At 46.8% G+C, this 25567-nt stretch overlaps 1 long non-coding RNA gene across 1 annotated transcript; it reads left to right on the top strand.

The window, feature by feature from the left end:
* The first annotated feature begins 1512 nt into the window (after positions 1–1512).
* On the top strand, positions 1513–2679 carry LOC136305234 (uncharacterized). The gene is made up of 3 exons (XR_010725180.1): positions 1513–1762; positions 1858–1986; positions 2453–2679. It is a non-coding gene; the product is annotated as an uncharacterized lncRNA (long non-coding RNA).
* Positions 2680–25567: the final 22888 nt, after the last annotated feature.

The raw sequence follows: 25567 nt of genomic DNA, 5'->3' as shown, positions 1-25567 counted from the left end.
GTTTCCGAGCTCTCCACAGGCAGAGAAGCTGTTTGCAGCACGGCAAGTGCTTCTCCTAGCCTGGGAAGCGAGCAAACGCCGTTTAGCCGCGCCTAGTGCACTCTCCGGCGCCTCGCTCGCAGGCAGGCTTGGAACAGCGTTAAACGCTGTTTCCGAGCTCTCCACAGGCAGAGAAGCTGTTTGCAGCACGGCAAGTGCTTCTCCTAGCCTGGGAAGCGAGCAAACGCCGTTTGGCCGCGCCGAGTGCACTCTCCGGCGGTTCGCTCGCAGGCAGGCTTGGAACAGCGTCAAACGCTGTTTCCGAGCTCTCTACAGGCAGAGAAGCTGTTTGCAGCACGGCAAGTGCTTCTCCTAGCCTGGGAAGCGAGCAAACGCCGTTTGGCCGCGCCTAGTGCACTCTCCGGCGCTTCGCTCGCAGGCAGGCTTGGAACAGCGTTTAAACGCTGTTTCCGAGCTCTCCACAGGCAGAGAAGCTGTTTGCAGCACGGCAAGTGCTTCTCCTAGCCTGGGAAGCGAGCAAACACCGTTTGGCCGCGCCAAGTGCACTCTCCGGCGCCTCGCTCGCAGGCAGGCTTGGAACAGCGTTTAAACGCTGTTTCCGAGCTCTCCACAGGCAGAGAAGCTGTTTGCAGCACGGCAAGTGCTTCTCCTAGCCTGGGAAGCGAGCAAACGCCGTTTGGCCGCGCCGAGTGCACTCTCCGGCGGTTCGCTCGCAGGCAGGCTTGGAACAGCGTCAAACGCTGTGTCCCAGCTCTCCACAGGCAGAGAAGCTGTTTGCAGCACGGCAAGTGCTTCTCCTAGCCTGGGAAGCGAGCAAACGCCGTTTGGCCGCGCCTAGTGCACTCTCCGGCGCTTCGCTCGCAGGCCGGCTTGGAACAGCGTCAAACGCTGTTTCCGAGCTCTCCACAGGCAGAGAGGCTGTTTGCAGCACGGCAAGTGCTTCTCCTAGCCTGGGAAGCGAGCAAACGCCGTTTGGCCGCGCCGAGTGCACTCTCCGGCGATTCGCTCGCAGGCAGGCTTGGAACAGCGTTAAACGCTGTTTCCGAGCTCTCCACAGGCAGAGAAGCTGTTTGCAGCACGGCAAGTGCTTCTCCTAGCCTGGGAAGCGAGCAAACGCCGTTTGGCCGCGCCTAGTGCACTCTCCGGCGGTATGCTGCAGGCTGGCTGCGAACAGCGGCTGGGCGCGGTTTCCGTGCTGCCCACAAGCAGAGAAGCTCCTCCAGCACCGAAAGTGCATTTTCGGGGCTGGGAAGCAAGATTTCACTTATTCATTATCTGCAGTGCGCTTACCTGCTCGGCGTGCTTTGCGGCGGCTGAGATCCTCGAGGAGCGGCAGACACGCGTCTCCCGGGCCGGGAAGCGTGGCCTCGCTGTTTCGTCACTTCCGGTGCTCCTGCCGTGCGTGCAGCGCTGTGCAGAGGCGGAGGACCTCGAGGAGCGGCGGCCACGCCTCTCCGGGGCCGGGATTGGAGAAGTCGCTTGTTCGTCACCTGCCGTGCGCCTGCCGTGTTCGGCGCGCTCTGCAGTGGTAGAGAAGCTCGAGCAGCTGCGGCCGCGCGTCTCCTGGGCCAGGAAGCGAGAACTCGAGCCCGATGAGGAGTGTCTGCTTCTGCTTTTAACTTGTGGAAAGTTCAAAGCCTGTGGCTGTAAAATTAGCAGCAATACTGGTGCCTTCTTTTATCGCTCAAGGTCACTGGCCAGCAGGGAACAAGAAGTGTCCCAGGACTTGTTGGTGCCCTGCCAGAGAGAGAAGCAGCAAATGGTGTTGAGAGAATTTCTGGGAGTGCATGTGGGATCCTGCTTTTCTTGACAGCTTGAGAAATGATCTGAACAGAAAAAATATCTTTCTTTTTACAGGAGAATCTGATGTGGAACATGGGACCAGGATGACTTGCTGTGACTTCTTGAAAGCTGGAAAGAAGGCGATGTTAATCTTTTTGGCTAGAGGCAAAGTGTCTGCAAAGCCTTGGAAGAAGCCTATGCCAGGTAAGTGAGGACACGAACAGGAAAACACCTGGAGGCTGTGATGTGATTTCACGGAGGGTTATGGATTCCTGTCTCAAATGTCCATGTGTCAGTAGGGCTGGATCCAAGTGCCCTGGTGGAGAGGCAGGGTTGTCCTGCATTCCAGCTTTTTAGTGGCTGGAGTTTTGCCCAAGGAAGAGCAGCATCCTGATTTTGCTGCCATGTTCAGCCAGCACAGAGCTGTTGGGTGCCTCCGTCCAGGAGCAGCAGGAGCCTGGATTTCTGTCCCTGGGATTGCCTTGCTGTCCAAGACGAGGGCTGAAGGTGAGGGGCAAGGCAGCGCTGGGAGCTCTGGGAGTCAGGAGTGCCAGGCCTTTCATCTCCTGGTGCTGCTCAGGTGTTCACCAGAGGGTTTTTTTGACGGCCTTTGGCTTTCTGGATGGAAGCAAAAGGGTCCTTTCCCCTCCCTGCCTTCTGTCATTCCCAGGTCAGCCCCTGCTCTTTGCTGGCAGGCTAAATAGCCTCAGGAGTGGGCCGAGGAAGTGCTGCCTGATCTGTGAGGTTCCACAGGAGATGGGAGCAGGCTTTGCGCAGAGGTTCAAGCACCTTGGGACTTCCTGAAGGCCTGAGGCCTGAAGCAGAGTCTTGAGGCAAAGCTGACCTCTGGGTGAGCCTTCAACCCAGATGTTGTGTTTGTATCCTGTCGGCAGTGCGGTAGCCAGGATCATTAGTGTTCTGGGCTAGGTCCGTGCTCATTAGTGAAACATGGCTTGACCTTTCTGTGTTCAGAGGCCGGACAGGGCCCTGAGATGAGTCCTGTGGCCTTGTTGGGAGGAGCGGGGCCAAAGGCAGCTCCTGCATTGCTCCTGAAGCCCTGGCCAGGCTTTGGGGCGACGCCGGAGGAGGCTGAGCCCAGCTGTTCCCGCTGTGGGAGTTGTGTGCGCCTGTTTATTGCAGCATTTGCCCGACCTGGGCCCTGTCCCGGCACAGCCGGAGCCTCTTGGCCTGCGGGCGGGCGGACGCACCCGCGGGAATTGCCAGTTCTGGGGGGGCTCTCCAGGGCTGGGTTGTGACAGGGGATTCCCAGCTGCTGGGGGTGAGGCTCAGGGTCCCTGGTGCTGGATCTCAGTCCCTGTAGGTCACCTTGGGTAGCAGTGCTGGGGAGCATTGCTGAGCTTCTCCTTGGGAGGTTCTTGGCTGCTCTGAGCTGTCGCCAAAGACCCTGAGCTCCTGAGGTTGGTGTCTGTGTCTTTGGTGCTGACCCTGCCCCCTGGCCAAGTTACTTTGGAGGGTTTGAATAGGGTCTAGGGCTGAGTGCCCTTTGGGCAGTTTGCTGCCAGTCTGGTGTGCTCCTGGAAGTGCCGCTGACCTGCCAGGACTGAGGAGCTGCTGGCTGGGTGCTGCTTCTGTTCTGCAGTGGGAGCAGGTAGCCACAGGGATACAGGGGGAAAATGGGCTGCTGAAATGAAGGAAACAATATGCTTCTAACAGCAGCTACTTTCTTGTGTACATAAAGCTACAGTTCCAGTTTCTAGCACTACTCTTCATGGGTACAGGTGTCTCTCTCAGTCGGCTAAGTTATTTCTCCATCACGCAGGCAGGCAGGAAGGCAGGAACGCACGCACGCATCTTTCAGGGCACTTAATTGGTTAAGTGTCCATCACCGTGCTATGTGTCTCCTATCTGAGTTCTGCATTTCTTGGAGAGGCTTTCCTAGGCTCTTATTTTCAGAGCTGTTGTTGTTCCTGTAGCCTTGATGAATTCCTGCGAACTCTGGAAAAGAAGACTGCAGGTGTCATCTTCACTACAAACAGTTTGGCTGATACAGGGAATGGCCCAAGTTATTCAGATACATTGCTACACCGGGAGGGCTTAGAGAGAAACCTGGAGATGGGTTGTGGAAGCCTGAAGTGGGATCTTCTCCCCTGCCGACCCTTGTGTAAGAGACGGTCCGAAGATCCCTCATCTGCCTCACGACCATCGTCAAGGACAGAGACTGAAACCCCTAAAAGGGACTTGAAAATCTCAACACAGGAGTTCTGGCCTGGCTGAGGTGGGATGGTGGCCAAGTGCTGCCTGCAGGTGTGTTTGATGGAAAACACCCAGCACCCATATGGGAACATCAGAACCTGAGCAGAAACAATGGGCAAGTCACGGTGAAGTGACCGCGCCTGCTGACACTGCACCTGCTGACTTGGACTGGTTGACACTGTACCTGCTGATGACCGACTTGTTCTGGGTTCTCTGAATGAACACACTGCAATGATTTCCCCCAGCTGTTTGGCCAACTGCCTGTCGCTTCGGAGAGGACTATAAAAACCCTGGAGACTCCCGCTCACTTTTGAGATCTCCCCACTGGAGAAGATTGCGTCTATAGGCATCTTCAAAAGCCTCGAGGACTCGACCCTCCATGTTGGTAGCTATAATCCCCTTCCCCTCTTTTTCTGTCTTTCTTACTATTCTCCTTTTCTCTCCCCACTATCGCATTTGTTGGCACTAAATAAAGGTGCATTTGTGATTGAGTAAACTGAGTTTGTCCCCCGCTGTGTCTTTTGCGCTCTGAGATCCCTAAAACGAACCATCACGAACCCCGCTTGTGTGAGCGGATCGTGACAAGTTTGCATGTGAATAAGTTCATTTGTGTACCTTTTCCGCTCTCCCTCACCCCCCATTTCGAGCCGGTGTCCATTTTGAAACTGTCTCCTTCCCGTGGGGCCGTGCTCCCGCTGCTCCCCTCACAGCCCTGATGGCGACACGCAAACCAGAGAACTCCCTGGGACTGCAGTGCCCACAGGAGGTGGAGTGGACGCCTAAAAACCCCTAGGGCCGGTGAGCCATTAGCCAGACAGGACTCCAAACTACCCCAGTGAGCAGGGAGAACATGGGGCTGCTTGCTGGGGCTCCGTGTCTTGTCGCCATAAGTCAGATAGTGCCCTCTCTGCGTGACTGCCCTCGGCTTGTCAACGAGCCTGTGCTTTCCTGCGGCTCTCGTGGGGACGCAAGCCCCGGCTCTGTCGGGCACCTGGCAAAGCTGTTTCACCTCCTCGTCCTCATCGCTCCAGGGAGCAGTGGCGGTGTGTGTGACCCCTTGGGTTCCCCGCCCAAAGCTGTCCTAATACAGGCATTTAAAGGGAGATTTGTCTCCTGGCCCACTCATAACAGGTGTGGTCTCACTTGGATGTGCCTGCAGTCCTGGAAGCTTGACTAATCCTTTTTCTGCCTCATTTGGACCTTGAGGTTGTTTCATGGTGGTCTCACTTTCATGTGTCTGCAGTTCTAGAATGTTGGCTACCCTTTTTTCTCCTAGAATTAAACTTTGAGCTTGTTGGGGGGTGGTCCCACTTTGATATATCTGCTGTCTAGGTAGCTTGACTGCCCTTTTTTCTCCTACATTTGGACCCTGAGCTTGTTTGTTGGCATCTCACTTTCATGTGTCTCTGCTCCTGGAAGCTTGACCACCTGATATTCTTCTGCAGATAAAACTGGAATTGGTTTGGGGTGGTCTCACTAATGTATGTCTGCAGTCATGGTGGTTTGAGTACCCTGTTTTCTCCAAAAACTGGATCTTGAGCTTGTTTAGGGGCTCTCCCTTTCATGTGTCTGCAATCCTGGAAGACAGACTACCCGTTTTTCTCTTAGAAATTGGTTTTGAGCTTGTTTGGGGGTGGTCTCACTTCCATGTGTCCTGCAGTCCTGGAAGCTGGACTACTCACGTTCTCTTCCAAATCCACCTGGGCCTCGTTGGCTGCTGTATTTGGGGAGTGCAGGTACCATGTACTGTTGACACATGGATGGTTTCATCTGCTCAGGGGGGTTGTTCTCTGCGAGCAAACAGCTTTAGGATGGATGCCCTCAGACTTGATGTTGTATGGGGCACTCATCTAGCCTTCCAAATCAGTTAAATCGACCGTGGAGGTCAGTGAGGTGATGGATTTTTCAGCCAGACCGCCCTCACGTTCCACTTGGAATAGCGACCCTTGTTTCTGTAATACAGAAAAGCAAGGTTATGTCATTTGTGGCTGTCATTGTTTTAGCATGTAAATATCATTACATTTGAGGCTTGTATTGTACAAAGTTTTGCTCTTCACTCCTGGCAAAGGCCTTCTACGTTTTGTGTACAAAGTTCTTGCCATTTTTTCATTTCATGCCCTGTGTATAGTGTCTCTGGTATGTCGGGATGCAGAATAAGGTTTGAAATTGCCTACAGTTCTGATGTTGTACATGCACAGTGTGTTTCTGCTGATTGTCAGTGATGTGCTGTGGAAAATTTTGCCCTCTTGACTGTGCTTGTAGTCAAGAACTTGACTCTCTACTAAACAAAGAAGGTTAAGACCTTCATGTTTTAGACTGTAAGGAGAGGAATGAGGTGGAAAAAACCATCAAAGCTATCACAAGTATATTTAGAAATAACGAACTCTGATTTCATTTTGCTCTTGGAATAAGTCTGCTACACCTAATGACAGGTGGGTTTTCTGGAGGTTCTGAAATGTGGTGACAGGAAGCTTCTCTGAGTTATATCTTGGGCATAAAGGGTCCTCATGCATGCTAGACTGGGGAGAGAGAAAGCAGCAAGAGCCTGACAAGACAATGTGGTAGGAAAAAGGAGTGGGCAGAACCGACACAACCAAATAGGAGTTTAGCAGGGTAGTGCCACTAAATCGGAACAGGGAGTGAAAGATTGACAGTAACTGGGAAACCAAAAAAGTGATGGTTTCCTTCAGTGAGCTGCCAGGTACTTGTGGCAGTAGAGGATGGAGCTGCATAGGAATTGTGGGGAAGTTGTAGGTGTGGGACTTATGATGCAGGATTTGTAGAATTTGTAGATGTAGAATGATGTTTGCTTTCAAAGGAAAAGGCTGAATAAATTTAGGAAAAGGAGGGCAGACAAGCCCTACTTGTACTTTAAACTCATCCAATATTTCTCTGATGTCAAACATACGTCAAGATAAAAAAAATAATTTTAGCCAGAAATGGAAATTAAAAGTTTTCAGACTGCAGTACAGTGGAAGGTCTACAAATAGTCCCTCTGTGTAACAGGGCGGGAATATTGTGTTTTGGTAAAAGTTCCTTTTTTGACTAGAAGATCACTAATGCGACTGACTTGTCAAGTAGATCTTGCTCTAGTTACAGGGAACCGTTTTTTGCCCTTTGCGTTGTAACTTTGCATTGGGCAAAAAGTGATTTGTGGCAAAGTCACTGTAGTAAAAATTAGCCTATTCTCATTTTTTGTGTACCAGAGAACACTTTTCTTTTTTAACACTGTTGTGCCATTTTCAAACCTTGATACAGTACACAAGAACAGACAGCTTTTAGTGCACGTAGTATTCTTTGTATTAGAGCTTAATTTGAAATGTTTGCCACTTTGGAAAGGAGAGAGTGAAGGAACCTGGCTGCAGATTTCAGGGTGACTCATGAGCTTTATCTTTCTACTAAAAATAGAGAATTGCACAAAATCTACTAAATCAGCAGAAAAAACCTGGCATTTTGTAACACTGAACAAAATCCTGTATCTTGTGCCGCTGGCAGTTCTTAGCTGTGTTGGCTTAAATACAGCTCTCTTAAATGTGCTTTGAGTTTTGTTAGTTGACTTTTGACTTCCCTGTGTCTGCTTTTCCTTTTCCATTCCGTGCTGAGCTGGGTTGACAAAGTTCTGTTTACCTGCAGCTGTTTGTGTGTGTAATATTTAGACACTCATCTGAAAAAAAAAACCCTCAGGTAGTGGTGGATGGTTGTGAAGGGGTTCTCCTCCATGTGACAAACTTGTGTCTTAACATGGAAATGACAAATTTCAGTAAAATAGTTTCCACATAAAGTAGAAGCTTGAAGCTTCCTAGAGAGAGTTCAATTTGCTGCTTCTGTGGGGTGAGAATTTTCTCTTTTCTCTACCTTTGCATTGATATCATCTGAAACTCCGGTGTGATCCTTCAGATAGGCAGTAACAGGATCCTTTAATGCCCTCTGGATTGGACACTTGTGATGTGATATTGATCACTGCAGCTTTGAATCATCATTACAGACGTGAGCTAATACCTTAGGCTGAGTTTGATGGTGGATGATAACTCCTGTTTTCAGGCTAGAGCAATCTCTTTTGCTTACACCAGGAAATTAGAAAAGGCAGAGTGGCAATGAACAGTGTGACTTTGTCTTGCTTAGTTGGGAAAATATTGCTGTGTTCTGCTGTGTTTTGAAACAAACAAAGAAAAAAACCCAAAACAAAACCCAGTGCTTGTTTTATTTTTCTGAAGTTGTTGTTATGCTTTGGGGAACTCGGGGATGAAGCAAGATATTATCATAGAAGTGAAAAACTGTTCATACTAGAAGTAGTATTAGAACCAAAACAATTTGTAGGGGAATTCCTCTTACTTTACAGTCCTTGCAGTGTTCTCTTAATCTTGTTTTCTTTCCCTGTTAATGTGCAGAGGTTTGTATGTGGAGAGTTTTCCAGAACGTAGGTTCTCTATAACACTGCTTTTGGGGAATGAGAGAGGAGGAACTTTGTCTTGAAAAGTATTTCAAATCTTCCAGCTGATGGCTCTGTCTGCAGAAACACAGTTTTTCCCACCACTGCTAAGCTGCAGCTAAAAACGGTGGAAAGCCTGTTTTTTTGGGAGCAGAGGACACTGCAGCAACCCTGCAGAACAGCTGAGAAAACTTGTGGAAATGTTTGTTTTGCAATTTTGCCTTGTGACAACTTGCAGTTCCAGCATTTTCCTTAAAGAGAACGATTTGAGGTTGTGTGGACTGCTCTTATGTTTCCAGGATTGTCCTAACAGTCTTCAAACCATTGTTTTTACTTGTTACTTCAAGAGACAGGAAACTTGGACATCTAGTTTTGTCCAAACTCTGGATGAGGCCTTTGAAGGAGTATCTTTAAAAACACATTTCCCAGGCCTATGGAGACATGGTGTCCTACAGTCCTTAAATGTCCTGTAGGAAATAGTACTTTTTGTTACAGACTTCAGCTTGTATCGAGATTTAATATCAATGCTTTCAATAGATTCAAAATAATTTTCTGTCTCTGGTGGTGCATTCTTTTTCAGAGGTTTTTGTCTCACTGTTCTGCCTAACAGTGTTCCGAAGAAATGAATTTTTAACAGGAATTGAGAAGTTGTGGTTTTGAATCTTATTTCAAGGAGGCATCTCCAGGGATCAAGTTGAAGTGCATTACATTGGTTTGTTTCCATATCTGGGTTAGTAATTGGACAAATACGAAGACAGTTGGAAACACAGAAATAGGGTTTTTTTTCTTTTTGTATTGCTTCAAATTTAATTATTTTAAGAAACCAGATTTTGCCATAAGTTTTGTTTTTCCTGACTCCTGTCTATCCTTTCTAATAAGCGTTTTTCACTTTTTTAGGGCCGCTTTTTCTTGATGTTTAATTGTAGTGTGTCCCTTACTTGGCAATATTTTGCTCAGGGTGATTTGCAGACTAAAGTAGCTTGCTGATGAAAGTTAATTTTTTATCAGGCCTGTAGAGCCATGTGCTTGTGTGTGGGGGTGAGAAGAGGGCAGAGAAAGGGAAGAAGGCAAGGATTAAGTAAGTCGATACATGTGCAAGAGGTTGCCTGAACTGCAGAGATTAAACAAACCAAAGAAGGGCTCTGTCTAAAATGAGGAATTAAATGTATTTGTGACAAATATCAACATCTATCTCTAATTTGTTTTTACTCAAGAACTAGGCCCTTAGAGACTTGTGAAATCTACTGGCAAACATCATGACTACATTTTGAGAGACAAGAAATGTGTAAAAGGAAGAAAAAAAATGGGGAAGGGAGATGGGCAAGAGAATTATTCTGGTCTGAAGAGGATGGATGACTTTCTAGAGCCTATCTGGAAAAAATATTGACAGATTCAACAGCAAATAGCACATGGATGAGAGGTTTTTCTCCAAAGTAATTGGTGCCAGATGTAGCCCGTCCTTTAACTTGATAAAATAATAGTTTAGGTGTAGGAAGTTCATTATCTACACTTAAGAAACATGTCTGTGTAGTACTCTATGGGAAATTACAAAATAAGGCGTTAAAATGGTGGTTGGTAAACTGGACAGGGAATGACTGAAGGGGAGAGCAAGAAGCTGTACTTGGAAGGGAAGAATTGGTCTGTTAATACAGATCCTCAGGGTTTGTCTTGAGGCTGTTCTTCAGGATGAACTAAATGCCATGGCACAGGATTAAGAGACTTTGATAGGCGGGAGGGGCAGATAATTCCTGGAAGAACTGGATGGTCTCGACAGCCTGGAATGTAAAGCAGGGCACAGTTGAGTAACATAGAGTGAAGTTCATGTGCTAGTGAGAATTGTTGTGAAGGAGAAGGTTCAAATCAAAAAAACCCACCCACCCAACAACCAGCTGTGAAGGTGCTGGCTCACAACAGGCTGGCCATAAGCAGGGAATGTGTTGACGCTGTGAAAAAGGTTTGGTTTCAGTGGAAAAGAAAACCAAGCTGTTTTAAGATGGAGAGCTGACAACACTGTCAGGCCACAAGTCACATGTGGGATTGGCACAGGTTGTGTACAGCGTGTTTATGGGATTTTTTTGCTGCTTCCCCTCACCAGATATACTGGAGTTGTTAATTTTTGCCCAAAGCCTAGACTCAAAACCCCCCTGTAATACTGTAACATCTACACCTGAAATGTATATTCAAATGTAGGCTAAAGAACATAAGTTCCAAATGGGCTTCTTATCCTTAATGTTCTTCTGCTGCAGTTCAAGTAAATGTAATGTATTAGTTGCTCATTGAATGCAGTACCACTTTTAAAAATTCAATTTGCTGTGCAGGATTTTTCCCAAGGTCCATTAGATAATGTCAAGTTTAAATCTGTCCGTGAGTCTAGAGAGATCGCCATGCAGATGGAGCTGTGGAAAGCCAAATGAAAGATTTTCATATAAGCACATTGGGCTTAAACAAATCTGTTTAATTTGTTTTCCTCCCAGCCCCTGTTTTCAACAACTTGAATTCCTCAGATATTCAAAGTTGTTTTGGAAGTGTTTAACACAGAAAGTGAAAATGCAGCCTGAACAAAAGGATTGTTATTTTAAGAGAGGAATATTTTGGAAGCGGTGGGAACAAACAAAGGTACAAGTTCATTATGACATGAATTTAGTCTCAGACTAAATGGTTTTCTTCTGTGTCCATGCTAGGACAAAGAGATTGCTTCCCCCAGTTTGTCCTCCCCTTGCTGCATGAGGAAACTTCAGTTACCAAATACAGGATCTTGTGCATCTTCATCCGTCTTGGTACATAATGGCAGTTTAAACACTTTGCTTTGTGTAATTTTGCCAGCGGATGGGATAGGGAGAAAAATCTGATTCGGATGATTCCTAGATATTTTTATCAGGTCAGGGCTGTAATATTGGCCACTGGTGAGTGGTAATTTGTGTTAGGGGAGATTTCTTGTGTTTCATAGCTCCCCTAGATTAGTGTACAGAGGATATTGAGAAAATGCTTGGGCTGAGGTTGGCCAGAGTCTCACGGTCAGTCACTAGGTATTTCTAAGGGTTTTCTGAGCTTCTTTGCGCCTCGGTGTATCCCATCATGCCCTGCGGTGCCGCTTTGCGCCTCGGTGTATCCCGTCATTCCCTGCGGTGCCGCTCTGCGCCCCGGTGTATCCCGTCATTCCCCCGGCGCCGCTTTGCTCCTCTGCGTACAAATGACGTCACCGGCGTTTATTTCGACTCTCATTTGCATAAATTTACATGAGGCTGGTGCCTCGGTGAGGTGGGCGGGGTCTGAGTCACGCCCAGGCCCCTCCCAGTACAAACCAGTAACTCCCAGTCCCCGTGGTCAGTGACGTCATTCGCGTTTATTTGTGCTCTCATTTACATAAATTTGCATCTCGGTGCGGTGGGCGGGGTCAGAGCCGCGTCGGCCCCTCCCACTCCCTCCCAGTACAACCCAATAACCCCCAGGCCCCGCCCAGTTTGTCCCGCCCTTGTAGCTCCATATAAGGGAAGGGGGCGTGGCCTGATGAGGGGCGTGGTCGGTTCACCTGTGGGGGGAGGGGCAAAGGTTACACCACGCCCAGAAACCCCGAAACCAGTATAAACCAGTATAAACCAGTCACCCCCAAACCCACTCCCAGTCCATCCCAGTATAAACCAGTGACCCCAAACCCACTCCCAGTCCATCCCAGTATAAACCAGTGACCCCAAACCCACTCCCAGTTCATCCCAGTATAAACCAGTAACCCCAAACCCACTCCCAGTCCCTCCCAGTATAAACCAGTGACCCCAAACCCACTCCCAGTCCCTCCCAGTACAAACCAGTGACCCCAAACCCACTCCCAGTCCATCCCAGTATAAACCAGTGACCCCAAACCCACTCCCAGTCCATCCCAGTACAAACCAGTGACCCCAAACCCACTCCCAGTCTATCCCAGTATAAACCAGTGACCCCAAACCCACTCCCAGTCCATCCCAGTATAAACCAGTGACCCCAAACCCGCTCCCAGTCCATCCCAGTATAAACCAGTGACCCCAAACCCACTCCCAGTCCATCCCAGTATAAACCAGTGACCCCAAACCCACTCCCAGTCCATCCCAGTATAAACCAGTGACCCCAAACCCACTCCCAGTCCATCCCAGTATAAACCAGTGCCCCCCAGTCCCCGTCCCAGTGCCCTCACCTGTCCGTACTGGTTTGAACTGGGATCTCTCGACACTTGGCGGCCTCCAGGGAGCGGCTCAGGGTCAGAGCCCGGCGCTGGGGGATACTGGGAGTTACTGGTTTATACTGGTTTGTACTGGTTTGCACTGGGTTATACTGGTTTGTACTGGTCTGGGGGTTTTCCTTACTGGTTTGTACTGGGAGGGGGTTTAGGGGTCACTGGGATGAAGTGGGATGAACTGGGAAGGGATTTGGGGTGACTGGTTTGTACTGGTTTATACTGGTTTGGGGTTTTTCTTTACTGGTTTGTACTGGTTTATACTGGGAGGGGGTTTGGGGGTTTTGGGGGATTTTTGGGGAGAATTTGGGGGATTTTGGGGCATCAAAAACCCCAATTTTTAGTCAGAATTTTTGGGTCATTTTTTGGGATTTTGGGGCTCGGAAATCCCGATTTTTAATGGGAATTTTTGGGGTCATTTTTGGGGCATTTTGGGTGAATTTTGGGGGATTTTGGGGCTCTAAAAGTTCCGATTTTTAGTGGGAATTTTGGAGTGATTTTTGGGGGATTCTGGGGCTTTAAAAATCTCAGTTTTGGGGGGGAATTTTGGAGTAAATTTTTGGGATTTTGGGTGGAAATTTTGGGGGTTTTGGGGCTTCAAAAATTCCAATTTTTGGGTGAATTTTTGGGATATTTGGGGCTCTAAAAATCCCAATTTTTAGTGGGAATTTTGGGGTTTTTTGAGGGATTTTAGGTGGGAATTTTGGGGTGAATTTGGGGGATTTTGGGGCTTTAAAAATGTCAGTTTTCAGTGGAAGTTTTGGGGTCATTTTTGGGGGTTTTGGGTGGAAATTTTGGGGTGAATTTTTGGGATTTTTGGGGCTCTAAAAATTCCAATTTTGGGGGGGAATTCTGGGGTGATTTTTGGGATTTTGGGTGGAAATTTTGGGGTGACTTTTGGGGGTTTTGGAACTTCAAAGATTCCAATTTTGGGGATCTTTGGGGCTCTAAAAATCCCAATTTTTATTGGGAATTTTGGGGTAAATTTGGAGGGTTTTGGGGTGATTTTGGGGTTTTTTGGGACTCACCACCAGCTCTTGGTTCTCTTGGAGCCGCCGGAGCTGCCCCCGCCGGGGGGGGAGGGGCGCCCGTCTGGAGGGGGGGGAGGGGAGGGGAGGGACAAAAATCCCCAAATTTTTCCCCTCAAAAATTCCCAAATTTCCTCCCCAGAGCATTCCCAAATTCTCCCCTCAAAATTCCCAAGTTTCCCTCCGAAAATTCCCTGATTTTCTTCCCCCAAAAATGTTCCCGCGTTTTCCCTTCAAATTTCCCAAATTTTGCACTCCCAAAATTCCCCAAATTTCTCCCCAAAATCCCCGAACTTTCCCCCCCAATTCCCAAATTTTCCCCCTGAAAATTCCCACATTTTTATCCCCAAAATTCCCACATTTTTATCCCCAAAATTCCCAAGTTTTCCTTCCTAAAATTCCCATATTTCCCCCCAGAATTCCCACATTTTTATCCCCAAAATTCCCAAATTTTCCTTCCTAGAATTCCCAACTTTTCCCCCAGAATTCCCACATTTTATCCCCAAAATTCCCAAATTTTCCCCCAAAATTCCCACATTTTTATTCCCAAATTTTTATCCCCAAAATTCCCAAATTTTCCCTCTAGAATTCCCAAAATTTTCCGCCCAAAATTTCCTCCCCGAATTCCGGGTTTTTCCCTCCCAAGAATTCCCAAAATTTCCAACCCAAATTCCCAGAGTTTCCCCTCCACAAAAAATCCCAAATTTTTCTCACAAAATTCCCGAATTTCCTCTCCAAAATTCCCTATTTTTGCTCTCAAAATTCCCAATTTTCCCTCCCCAAATTCCCAAATTTTCCAGCTCCAAATCACCAAATTTTTATCCCTAAAATTCCCAAATTCCCGCCAGAAATTCCATCCTCGAATTCCTGATTTTGCCCTCCCCAAAATTTCTCAAAATTCCCAATTTTCCCTCCAAAGCTTCCCAAATTTTCCTGAAAATTTCTTAAATTTCCCCCCAAAAACCCCCAAATTTCCCCCCCAAATTTTTATCCCAAAACTCCCAAATTTTCCCTTCCCAAAAATTCCCATTTCCCCCTGCCCCAAATTTCCAAAATTTTCTCTCCAAAACCACCAAACTTTGTCCCCAAAATTCCCAAATTTCACCCAAAATTCCGAATTTTCTCCCAAAATTCCCAAATTTTCCCCAAATCTCCCAAAATTCTCCAAAATTTCCCCAAAATTTCCCGTTTTTTACCCGAAAAGCTCCAGTCAGGGAGGTCCCGCAGGGGGCTGGGCCCGGAGAAACTCGGGGAGAGCCCAAAGCTGAGGGAAAAACCCCAAAATTTGGGAATTTTACCCCAAAATTCCAGCAGAAATCCCCTGGAATCCCAATGTTTGGGGAAGAAACCAAAAAAATTTGGGGAGAAAAAATCAAAATTTGGGGGAAAAAATGCCCAAAATTTGGGGGAAAAAATGCCCAAAATGTTGTTAAAAATCTAAAAACTGGAGAAAAAAAATCCCAAAATTTGGGGGAAAAAATTCCCAAAATTTGGTTAAAAATCTAAAAAACTGGGGAAAAAAATTCCCAAAATTTGGGGGAAAGATCCCAAAATTTGGGGGAAAAGATCCCGAAATTTGGAAGAAAAAAAATCCCAAAATTTGGGGGGAAAATCCCAAAATTTGGGGGAAAAAATCCCAAAATTTGGTTAAAAACCTAAAAAACTGGAGAAAAAAATTCCCAAAATTGGGGGGAAAAAAAATCGCAAAATTTTGGTGAAAAAATTCCAAAATTTTTGGGAAAAAATCCCGAAATTTGGGGGAAAAAATCCCAAAATTTGGAAGAAAAAATCCCAAAATTTGGGGGAAAAAAATCCCTAAATTTGGAAGAAAAAATCCCAAAATTCGGGAATTTTAACCCAAAATTCCAGCCGGAATTCCCTCAGATCCATCCAGGATCCCAAAATTTGTTGGGGAAAAAAAAATCCCAAAAATTTGGGTAAAAATCACAGAATTTGGGGGAAAAAATCCGAAATTTACCCCAAAGTTTTCCAAAATTCCCCAATTTTTCCCCGATTCCACCCCAAATCCTGGGAAATTTCCAAAAAACTCCACGGAACACCCCAAAAATTTGGGAAAAACTCAGAAATTTTGGGACAAACTTCAAATTTGCTGGAAAAAATCCCAAAATTTTGGGGAAAACCTCCAAATCCAGGGAAAACCGTCCCAAATCCCGGAAATTCCCCCAAAATTCGAGGGAAAAAAAACCCCCCAACAATTTCCCGCCAAATCCCCTCACGACGAAGCACGCCCCCTCCCTTAAAACCACGCCTCGATCCTGAGGCCACGCCCTCTTTTCCCCCCTCACCTCTCTCGCCATTCGCCAATCCGCTGCGGGGGGCGTGGCCAGGGCCGGGCAGCGCGCGCCTGCCGCTCCGCTGGGGGGGTGCCAAACGTCAATCACGCACAAGCCACGCCCCTTCTTTCAAAACCCCGCCCAAATCGAGATTAAACCACGCTCAACCCCCTCAGACCACGCCCGCTCATTTGCATCTCATTAAATCAGCGCCTCCCGCCCCCCGAGACCCTCCTGGAGCTTTCCCGGGACGAACCGAGCCGGAGGACTCTGCGCGCCGCCATCTTCGCCATGGCAGGAAGTGATGTCACCGCGCGCATGCGCACGTCACCGAAACATCCGCTCGCCGCCATGTTGTACGGAATGACGGCGAAGCGCGGCGCCATTTCGCACCGGAAGTGCCATGACCCAACTTCCCCTTCGTGCGCCGCCGTCTTGTACGGAACGAGACGGGAGCGGAGCCGGCGATTAAACGCCAGAAGAGAAATAAAATTAAAATTAAATTAAATTTCAATAAATTTTCAGATCGCCTCTTTTTGTTGTTGTTGTTTTGCTGTCGCCGCGGGTTTTTTTTTTTTGTTTGTGGGAGTTTGAGGTGGTTTTGAGGAAAATTTTTCCCCTCAGGTTTTGCCGATTTGGGGATTTTTTTTCTTTTTAAAGCGATTTTTTTCCCCAAAAAATTTCGTTTTTCCCTCTAAAATCCCCATTTTCCCCCCTAAAATCTCCCTTTTTTCCCCAAAATCTCCATTTTCCCCCCAAATTTCCGTCTTATCCGGCAAAACCCCCCGCACCGCGCCGCCATCTTGTACGGCAACCGCGAGCGGCCAAACCACCCCAAACCCGACAATTTTTCCCGTTTCCCAACCAAAATCTCCATTATTCTCTCTAAAATTTCTTTTTTTTTTTTTAAATCCCATTTTTTCCCCCAAATCTCCGTTTTCTCAATTTTTGTACGGCAAAAAACCCCGCGCGCCGCCATCTTGTACGGCAAGATCCTCCGGGCGCCGCCATTTTGCCGTCCTCTCCTCACCCCTCACACCGCGCCGCCATTTTGTACGGCAACCCCCAGCGGTCAAACCGCCCCAAAACTCCCTAAATTTTGCCCTTTTCCCCCCAAATTTAGAGTCGGAGATTTCCATTTTTATCTCTAAAATCCACTTTTTCCCCCAAATCCCCTTTTTCCACCCAAATCTCCGTTTTCTCCATTTTGTACGGCACGATCCTCAAGACGCCGCCATTTTGTCGCCCTCAAGTCTCCCTCAAACAGCGCCGCCATTTTTACGGAAACCCCCAGCGGCCAAACCGCCCCAAAACCTCCCGATTTTATCCGTTTTTTCTCCAAATTTAGAATCAGAAAATCCAATTTTTATCTCTGAAATCCCCTTTTTCCCCGAAATCCCCTTTTTTCCTCCCAAATCTCCGTTTTCTCTATTCTGTACGGCGAAATCTCCGAGCCACCATTTTGTCGCCCTCACACCGCGCCGCCATTTTGTACGGCAAGCCCCGGAGGCCAAACCGCCCCAAAACCTCCCGATTTTATCCGTTTTTTGCCCCAAAAAACGAGTCGGATATTTCCGTTTTTTAATTCTTTTGAATTTTTCAGGATTCCCCCCTCAGCCCAACGTGTCTTTCCAGGGTCTTTTCGGGGTGTCTGAGGGCGCGGCCGGAGCGGCCCCGGGGGAGCTCAGCCGGTTTTGAGCGAAGGTTTGCCGGAGAGGGCCTGATTAAACAAACAAAAAAAACCCGAAATAAATAAAAATGTAAAAATATCATTCTGGGGAGGGATTCCCCCTCCCCCCAAATTTTTTGGGGTTTTTTTTTGGGGGGGGTTTTTTTGGTCACCTTTGGCCGCCAGCTGCAGGTGGTTCCGGAGGCGCCAGCGGCGCTGATCGGCCTCGTGCGTGGCCTTGGCAAATGAGGAGACAGGGGAAGGAGGCAGCTCTTAGGGACAGAATTATTCCTTTTATCCTCTCTATGCCTGTTGAAGTACTGCCTTCCCTTAGGGGCATAACTCAAGCAAACACCTGTTGGATGCCATTGTGTTTTCAGGGATGATTTAGGGATGGCTGCCCATTTCTAGTGATCCTGTTCAGAAGTGGTTTAAAATGTACAGTAGTGTAGGCAGAAAGTCAAGCTAGAGCTGCTGTGACAGTGCTTCCATCATCTGTCAGCATCCTGAGTGTTGTGAGCTAAACCTGAAATTTGATTTGAACTGCCTGATATCTGCCAAGGGGCAGGATATCATTGCTGGAGAGAAATCCTCTCATCTTCCGCGACTCCATCCCCAGTCAGATGGAAGAACAGGTTGGTATCCAGAGGTGAATGGCACTGGACCTTTACGGGGCACAGAAATCATCCATATCCCCATGCTTTTAAGGAAAAGGATTCTGAGCAGAGGGCCCTTGGACTCTGCGGCAGAAACTGTTTGGAAAAAGTTGCTTTAATAATAAGATTCTGACTGAAGAGTTTTGCAGAGGATGGTTTGCTTATGGAAATGGTCAAGCGGTCGTTCTGGTATTTGGACACCAGGTTACAAAAAGAGGAAAACTACTGTATGGGTATACACGAAGTGAATGAAAAAGTAGATTAAAGTAAAAGTTCAGAAGCCAAAGCTGGAGAGAGGTTCAGAGTAACCCAAAATTGCCATCCAAGATCTTGGGGAGGAGGGTTGTAACCTTTCTGAGGTATTACTGTGCGTGTACTCCCTAACGAATACATTGGGTATGTTAGACCAAACCAGACAATTAATTTTTAACACAGAAGGACTTTGAGGACAACTCTGACACCCAGAGGAAAGAAAAGGCTTAATGGAAAGTTTCCATCTTCGAATCACTGCTAAAGTAGAAGTGCTGTTTTGTTAGTGGAAAATGTCAGTGAAATTTCAAATAATTGTGTATTCCTGAGAGGTGTCACTACAGTAAATCCCCTTTGTGGAATAGTTAAGTCACAATTGAAATTTGGTGCTGTGCAGTAGTCCATTGTTCTGGTACTTAAACTCTTTAGGGAACAGTCCCCATGAGGGGTAATGATTTGCTGGTGGCCAAGAAATGTATTTTCTGTATGATCCCGGTGGAGAAGTAAAGGAAGAAATGCTGTGAAATAGACACATTTTTTGTACACCTGAAAAGAGACTTGGATGTGATATGCAGGCAGATATCAGCTTTAAATTCGATGTAGTCAATGTTAATGGTATTAACATAGAGATCTTTATCAGCAGAGGTGTATTCAGGCTTCTTCTATTTTCCTGTCCATTTGCTTCAGTGTAGCAGTGTGAGATGAAAGCCCAAGGCTTTGCAGACTGGCTCCTCATTTGTGCCCCAGTTACTGACAGCTGGGACAGTGGAAATTCTCCTTGCAGTGGCCTTGTTTTAAACACCAAGATGAAAATATAATGCATGCTTAGAAGGTGCAAACAATGTCTAGTCTCATTTCACTCAGTGAAATTTGCTCAGCTTCATCTTGGAGCACTGGAGATATTTTAGTATTTCAAAGTGTATCAAACTATTTGCCCAGTATTTGGAAAAGCTACTCAGATTTAGTGGAAATGTTTCTATTTCAGACCCAAACCACTTTGATATTTGTTAATTTTATTAGTGTATTGAAGTTCATTGACACTGGGAAAAGTGATCCTGTTTCTTCAATTGATAACACCACAGGAATTGCCTTTTTATTAATCTTTATTTGGATGCCTCCCTGTCCCTATGGAACAATGGGGTTGAAGATGCAGTGAGGGAGAACAGTGGAAGGAAAAGGCCAGACTAAATATTCCTTGAAATAAATAGGCCTCTTTCCCTTGACTTCAAAGGAAAAAAAAAAAACCAACCTAATTAAATACAATTGAGGGGAAGAGGAAAAAAAAATGAGAACCTTTGATTTGAACACACTTTGGAGCAGAGCATGGAGAGATAGGAGAATGATCTCTGTGAGATGAAGAAGTTGCCTCTCCTGCTGCATTTGTTTTGGGGTGGGTGAATCATTTCTTGAGGATTCTGTTTTTAAAAGTTGGATTTGACTTGGTTGATATTCCTTTCAGCATCTAGATTTTCTATTTTGGCTTGTATTTTTCATACAAGAACCATGTCGTTAGAGCAGATAGCTGGTCCTGCAGTACAGGCAGATCTCATAAGGGTAGGAGGATAAGGAAATACACCGGAAAGGACAATATTGAAGATTTTATCAAGTTTGACCTCCTGGCAGTTGAAGCAAGTTGTTCCTCAAGGTCTTGTGGCAGCTGTTTCAAGTGAAGAGAGCACGAGTCACAAACACAGTGAAGTTCTCTGACTGATTCTAAACAGGGTAAAGAATTAGCCCCTTCACCATCACGCCTGGATTTTTACCTGGGGAGAATGTCTATGGAAAAAGATTGTGGCTGTTGTGAAGGAATAATGTCCAAGGCAGCCGAAAATCTGCGTTGGCTGATGTGTTGTGTGTCCTCCCTCCTCCCAGTGTTTTCAGTCAGTGTGTCAGAGCCTTTCCTGGCATGTGAGACATTCCTTGAAGTGTTGAAATGGTTCCTTGGGACTCCCTCACTCTTGGCAAAAAAAGTAGGAGGAGTGTTGGGGGTTAGGTTTGTTCCTTCTTTCTCTAAAGAATTTTTTCCCGACACGTTACCAAGGAGACCAAGTGTTGGATACTTGAGAGTACTTAACCGAAACAAAGAGGTGGACAAAGGTGGAAGGGGGAGATAACGCAGGTAAAAGACAAAGCTTGAGGCAGCTGCGGGCTTTTCTTTCTCCGGCGTTCGGGGAGACGCGTGTCTGCCGCTCCTCGAGGAGCTCAGCCGCCGCAGAGCACGCCGAGCAGAGAACGGCTGTTGCTGGCTGGAGGAGTTTCACTGTGGCCAAAGGGATCCAGTCCTGGGAAATCTACTATCACCAGTTCAGCCTGAATCCTGAGTTTTCCCGGCCACCTGCGGGAGCTGGTCCAGGCCCTGCCTCGCCTTCGGCGCTGCTCCTCTTGCTGCAGCGTGACCCTGCACCCCTGCGCTGCCGGGACATCCTGCCCCTGCCTGCCGGGACACCCTGCCATCCCAGCGACCAGCCCGGGACTTTTCCACTGTTTCAGCTTGGTGCTCTGAGGATCCTGCAGGGACAGCGAAACCAAACTGCCCTGGGTTTTGTGAAACAAAGCCCTCAAGGTTCTTGGTACTGTTGTCGTTTGTCATTAATGCTGCAGTTGTTTGGTGGGGGGGAGTTTTTTGTGTTTGTTTGCTTTGTATTACATACTAGTAAAGAACTGCTATTCCTATTTCCCAAATCTTTGCCAAAGAGCCCCTGATTGTAATTTTACCTGGCAGATACCTGTCTTCCCAAACCAAGACAAGGAGGAAGGACAAATCTCACTCCCTCCGCTTCCAATGAGTGTATATTGTGTGTTGTATACTCCCTTGGGGTGTTTGCCACCTTTCCTGAGGGTGAACTTGTAGGATTTGTTGCAAATTTATTCACAAGAAATGTTGTGTGTACCTATTAGAGTTTTAGAGTGAGTTAGGGATTTGGCAAAGGTGAATTGTTTAAGTTGAAAATAATTTTTGGGTGTAACAGATCAACCCCTGCATACTACAGATAAAAATACTTGCAAGAACCTTTCCCTTTTTCATTTATCATTATGCACACTGCTTCACTGGAAAAGGCCTCACAGGATGTGTTTGGAGAGGAGCCTGCTTTTCCATTAAACAACAAGGAATATTTTACTTTTGAAAGAAAGAGACAAAAACATGCCATTTTTTTTTTTAATGGCACGTTCTTAGTTATCAGATTAACAACATTTTTGGAGGGGTATTCAAGCAAGTATTAAGCGTAAAACATACAAATAAACGTACTCTGACTTTCAGCAATCCTTTAAGAACTGGAGACTTCTCTTAAAGCAGGATCCCTTTCCTTCTGGGTGGATCACCTTTAGGTATTCCTCCAAACAAGCTGCAGCTGTCCCATGTGACACTGGCAGGGGCAGCTCTGGGCCGTGTTGCTTCCCCAGGAGTTTTTGGCGGCTGACTCTTGCTTAGGTAATTTAGTAATTGTGCTGCCACCTTCGGGATCCCCAAAAGGTCTGTCTCCCACATGCCTGCATGTTGCAAGACTCTATTTCATTTCCATATGTTCCTCTTTTCTGTGCACGATTGGTCTTTGGACTGATAAAGGAGGGGTTTTAGCACCTGTTAATGAATTAATTAAATGGTGGATGTACTGATGTAATCTCTACAAAATGATTCTGTTAGATACTTTGGAGACTTCTGTTTTGCTTGTGTGATCTTTACTATTTGAGGGAAACTTTCAAACTCCTGATGGGCCTTGAGTGATTTTTACTTCTTGGACAGACCGTGCTTCTCTTGTCTTTCTACTTGTTGTCCCCTTAATTTTAGCCCCTAGAGGGCTAAACTTTACAGTTTCATTAAATAAATCATAAATACTTCAGTTTATAAATAATATAGATGTTCATTGTATATTTTTATATAATTTAATTTTGTCCCCTACAGGGCTAAAATTTGGAGGGTGAGTGCTGCTCTTCAGGAAAACCTGGTGATGGAACAAATGAGGCGCAGCTGGCATCAGTCAAGGTTTCAGTTAGACAGAGTGGAAACTCTGCAGTTGGACCAAGTGCCTTCATCAGAGCAGCAAGTTCCAGAGCTCCTTCACTGTGGCACCTTCGGGCTTGGTGGTAGGAGAACCTGACACAGTGAGTGTAAAGCAATGACACCTGGGCTTGCAGAGTCTGTGGCTGAGTAAAATCTGGTCTAAGTTCTGTTGTTTTACAGAAGAAAAATGTTGTAGCTGATCTGTCAAACACAGTAGACTCAAAGTGAGGGCCTGGCAGTGACTCTGTAAGAAGAAATGGTTTATAAAACAGGGTAAAAAAGTGGGAGCTGGCTGCTGAAGATTGATAGCAGAGATTTTTTTTGGCTTGGTTGTCGCACTAGTGATTCCACGTGGTATATTTTGATGCTTTTCAGTTTAGATTGCTGTACAAGTATGAAGTTAAGGCATTAAAAAAAGACCCTCAAATTTGTCTCTTCAACGGGCTCTAGTACAATTACGTGGTAGTAAATGCATCAACAAATATTGGTTTTAGTTATTTTTTGAAATAGCTCTTAAAAAGCATCCCATATCTTGAGAATTCATTGGAGCCTTCCTTAATTGTTTGGCATTTCAGTGTGTGTAGGCAGTAGAGCATGTGAGCAGCTGTAACCACGTTCGTGCGGTCAGTTTTGCAAATACATGAAAAAACTTGCTCATGGGAGAGTCACAGCCCACTTGTGTTTACAACCTGAGACTGGTACAGTGAGTAAAAACAAGCTGGGATACTTGTAGGAACAACAAAAACCCAGGAAACCTTGAGAAATCTTTGGAATCAAAATCATTGTGTGTTTATGGCCAATGCAGTGCTAAGAGAGCCAGGACATGTGGCATGTTAATGTTTGGGTTTGGTTTTTTAGTGTCCACTTAAAATTAGTAACATGGCTCAGATTTTTCAATACAGATCTCTTAGGTACTGGAGGTAGTTAAGTGTGTCATACTAAACACTCTGGGAGTTGAAAATGTTGCTTTGTGTGAGTATTTATATTTTCTGAAACTCAGCTGTGCATGCTTTTTGTTCGCCGTTGAAATGCTGTAACCACAGCTGAATTGAAATTGGTCGGTCCAAAGGAGCTGATACAATTTTATCTGTTTGCTCATCTAACTTAGAGCAAGAAATAGGCACAGACTATGGACTGAGGGATGTTCACCGGTATGTTTGAAAATTTGTGTTTGATAATTGAAGTTAAATATCATGAGAAAACCTCATAAACAGGGGTGAAATTCAACATGTAAAGTGCTTGTTTTCCTTTGTGGCCTCGTGTGAACTGTCTTGCAGATCAAACTTCTAACTCCTTCTATGTGAGTTAGCATTAGCAATAAGTGGCAAAGTCCATCCTGTTGTTAAGAATTTGGATGCTGTGTAGGGTAAATCCACCTTTTCCCCCTATTGTTTGGCCTCTCTTCTTACCATTTCTGTAATCATCAATGATTGAGTAAATCCCCAGGAGCATTTTGTGGTAGTGATGCAACCACACTTGCCATTTTGTGAGTGTGTGATAAATACGTATTAAATGGTACCAAATGAGCTCAGCAGAGATAACAGGTTGTGTGCTTTTCTCTAGAGGCAAGAACACCAGGTGTGGCCTGGTGTTGGGATCGTGGATCACAGGAATCAGTCGATGACCTCAGTTTTAAAACACCAGTCTGGCTGCATTTGGTCTGCTCTGCTGTCCTCTGGAATCTCTGCTGTATGTGCAACTACAAACCCTTGGTTTATAAATTTACTTAAAACATTACAAATCTCATACTGATGTAAGACTGCTCCTCCGAGGAAAGGTTTATTAAAGAAACAAATCTTACGTGAGAAGACTGCAGAGAAGAGATGCATTTTGCCATAGCTGTATGGCTGAACCTATGGGGGTGGACAGAAATTCTGAATCTTTTCTTCCGGCCCCTGTGTTGGAGGAAGGGTTAGGTTGGAATCCTGCAGTTTTCTAAAGTAGTGTCTTGGAAGAGAGAGGAATGAGTCCCAGGCTGAGCCTTCCTTTAGGAGAGGAGCTGCAGGTATCCCGTCATGCCGTGCGCCGCTTTGCGCCTCGGTGTATCCCGTCATGCGCCGCGCCGCTTTGCGCCTCGGTGTATCCCGTCATGCCCCGTTCCGCCGCTTTGCGCCTCGGTGTATCCCGTCGTGCCCCGCGGCGCTCTGCGCCTCGGTGTATCCCGTCACGCCCCGCGGCGCCGCCTTGCGCCTCGGTGTATCCCGTCATGCCCTGCGGTGCCGCTCTGCGCCCCGGTGTATCCCGTCATGCCCCGCGGCGCCGCTTTGCTCCTCGGCGTACAAATGACGTCACCCGCGCTTATTTCGCCGCTCATTTGCATAAGTTTACATAAGGCTGGCGCCTCGGTGAGGTGGGCGGGGTCTGAGTCACGCCCAGGCCCCTCCCAGTACAAACCAGTAACTCCCAGTCCCCGTGGTCAGTGACGTCATTCGCATTTATTTGTGCTCTCATTTACATAAGTTTGCATATCGGCGCGGTGGGCGGGGTCAGAGCCGCGTTGGCCCCTCCCACTTCCTCCCAGTAGAACCAAGTAACCCCCAGGCCCCGCCCAGTTTGCCCCGCCCTTGTTGTCGCTCCATAAAAGGGAAGGGGGCGTGGCTTGATGAGGGGCGTGGTCGGTTTACATGTGGGGGAGGGGCAAAGGGTAAACCACGCCCAGAAACCCCGAAACCAGTTTAAACCAGTATAAACCAGTAACCCCCAAACCCACTCCCAGTCCATCCCAGTATAAACCAGTGACCCCAAACCCACTCCCAGTCCATACCAGTATCAAACCAGTAACCCCCAAACCCACTCCCAGTCCATCCCAGTATCAAACCAGTAACCCCAAACCCACTCCCAGTCCATCCCAGTATAAACCAGTGACCCCAAACCCACTCCCAGTCCATCCCAGTATAAACCAGTGACCCCAAACCCACTCCCAGTCCATCCCAGTACAAACCAGTAACCCCCAAACCCACTCCCAGTCCATCCCAGTATAAACCAGTGACCCCAAACCCACTCCCAGTTCATCCCAGTACAAACCAGTAACCCCCAAACCCA

This window comes from Chamaea fasciata, unplaced genomic scaffold (assembly GCF_029207755.1).
Source record: "Chamaea fasciata isolate MVZ Bird 193981 ecotype frontalis unplaced genomic scaffold, bChaFas1.0.hap1 SCAF_330, whole genome shotgun sequence".
Taxonomy (NCBI): Eukaryota; Metazoa; Chordata; class Aves; order Passeriformes; family Sylviidae; genus Chamaea; species Chamaea fasciata.
This window is presented reverse-complemented; position numbering and strand designations above follow the sequence as displayed.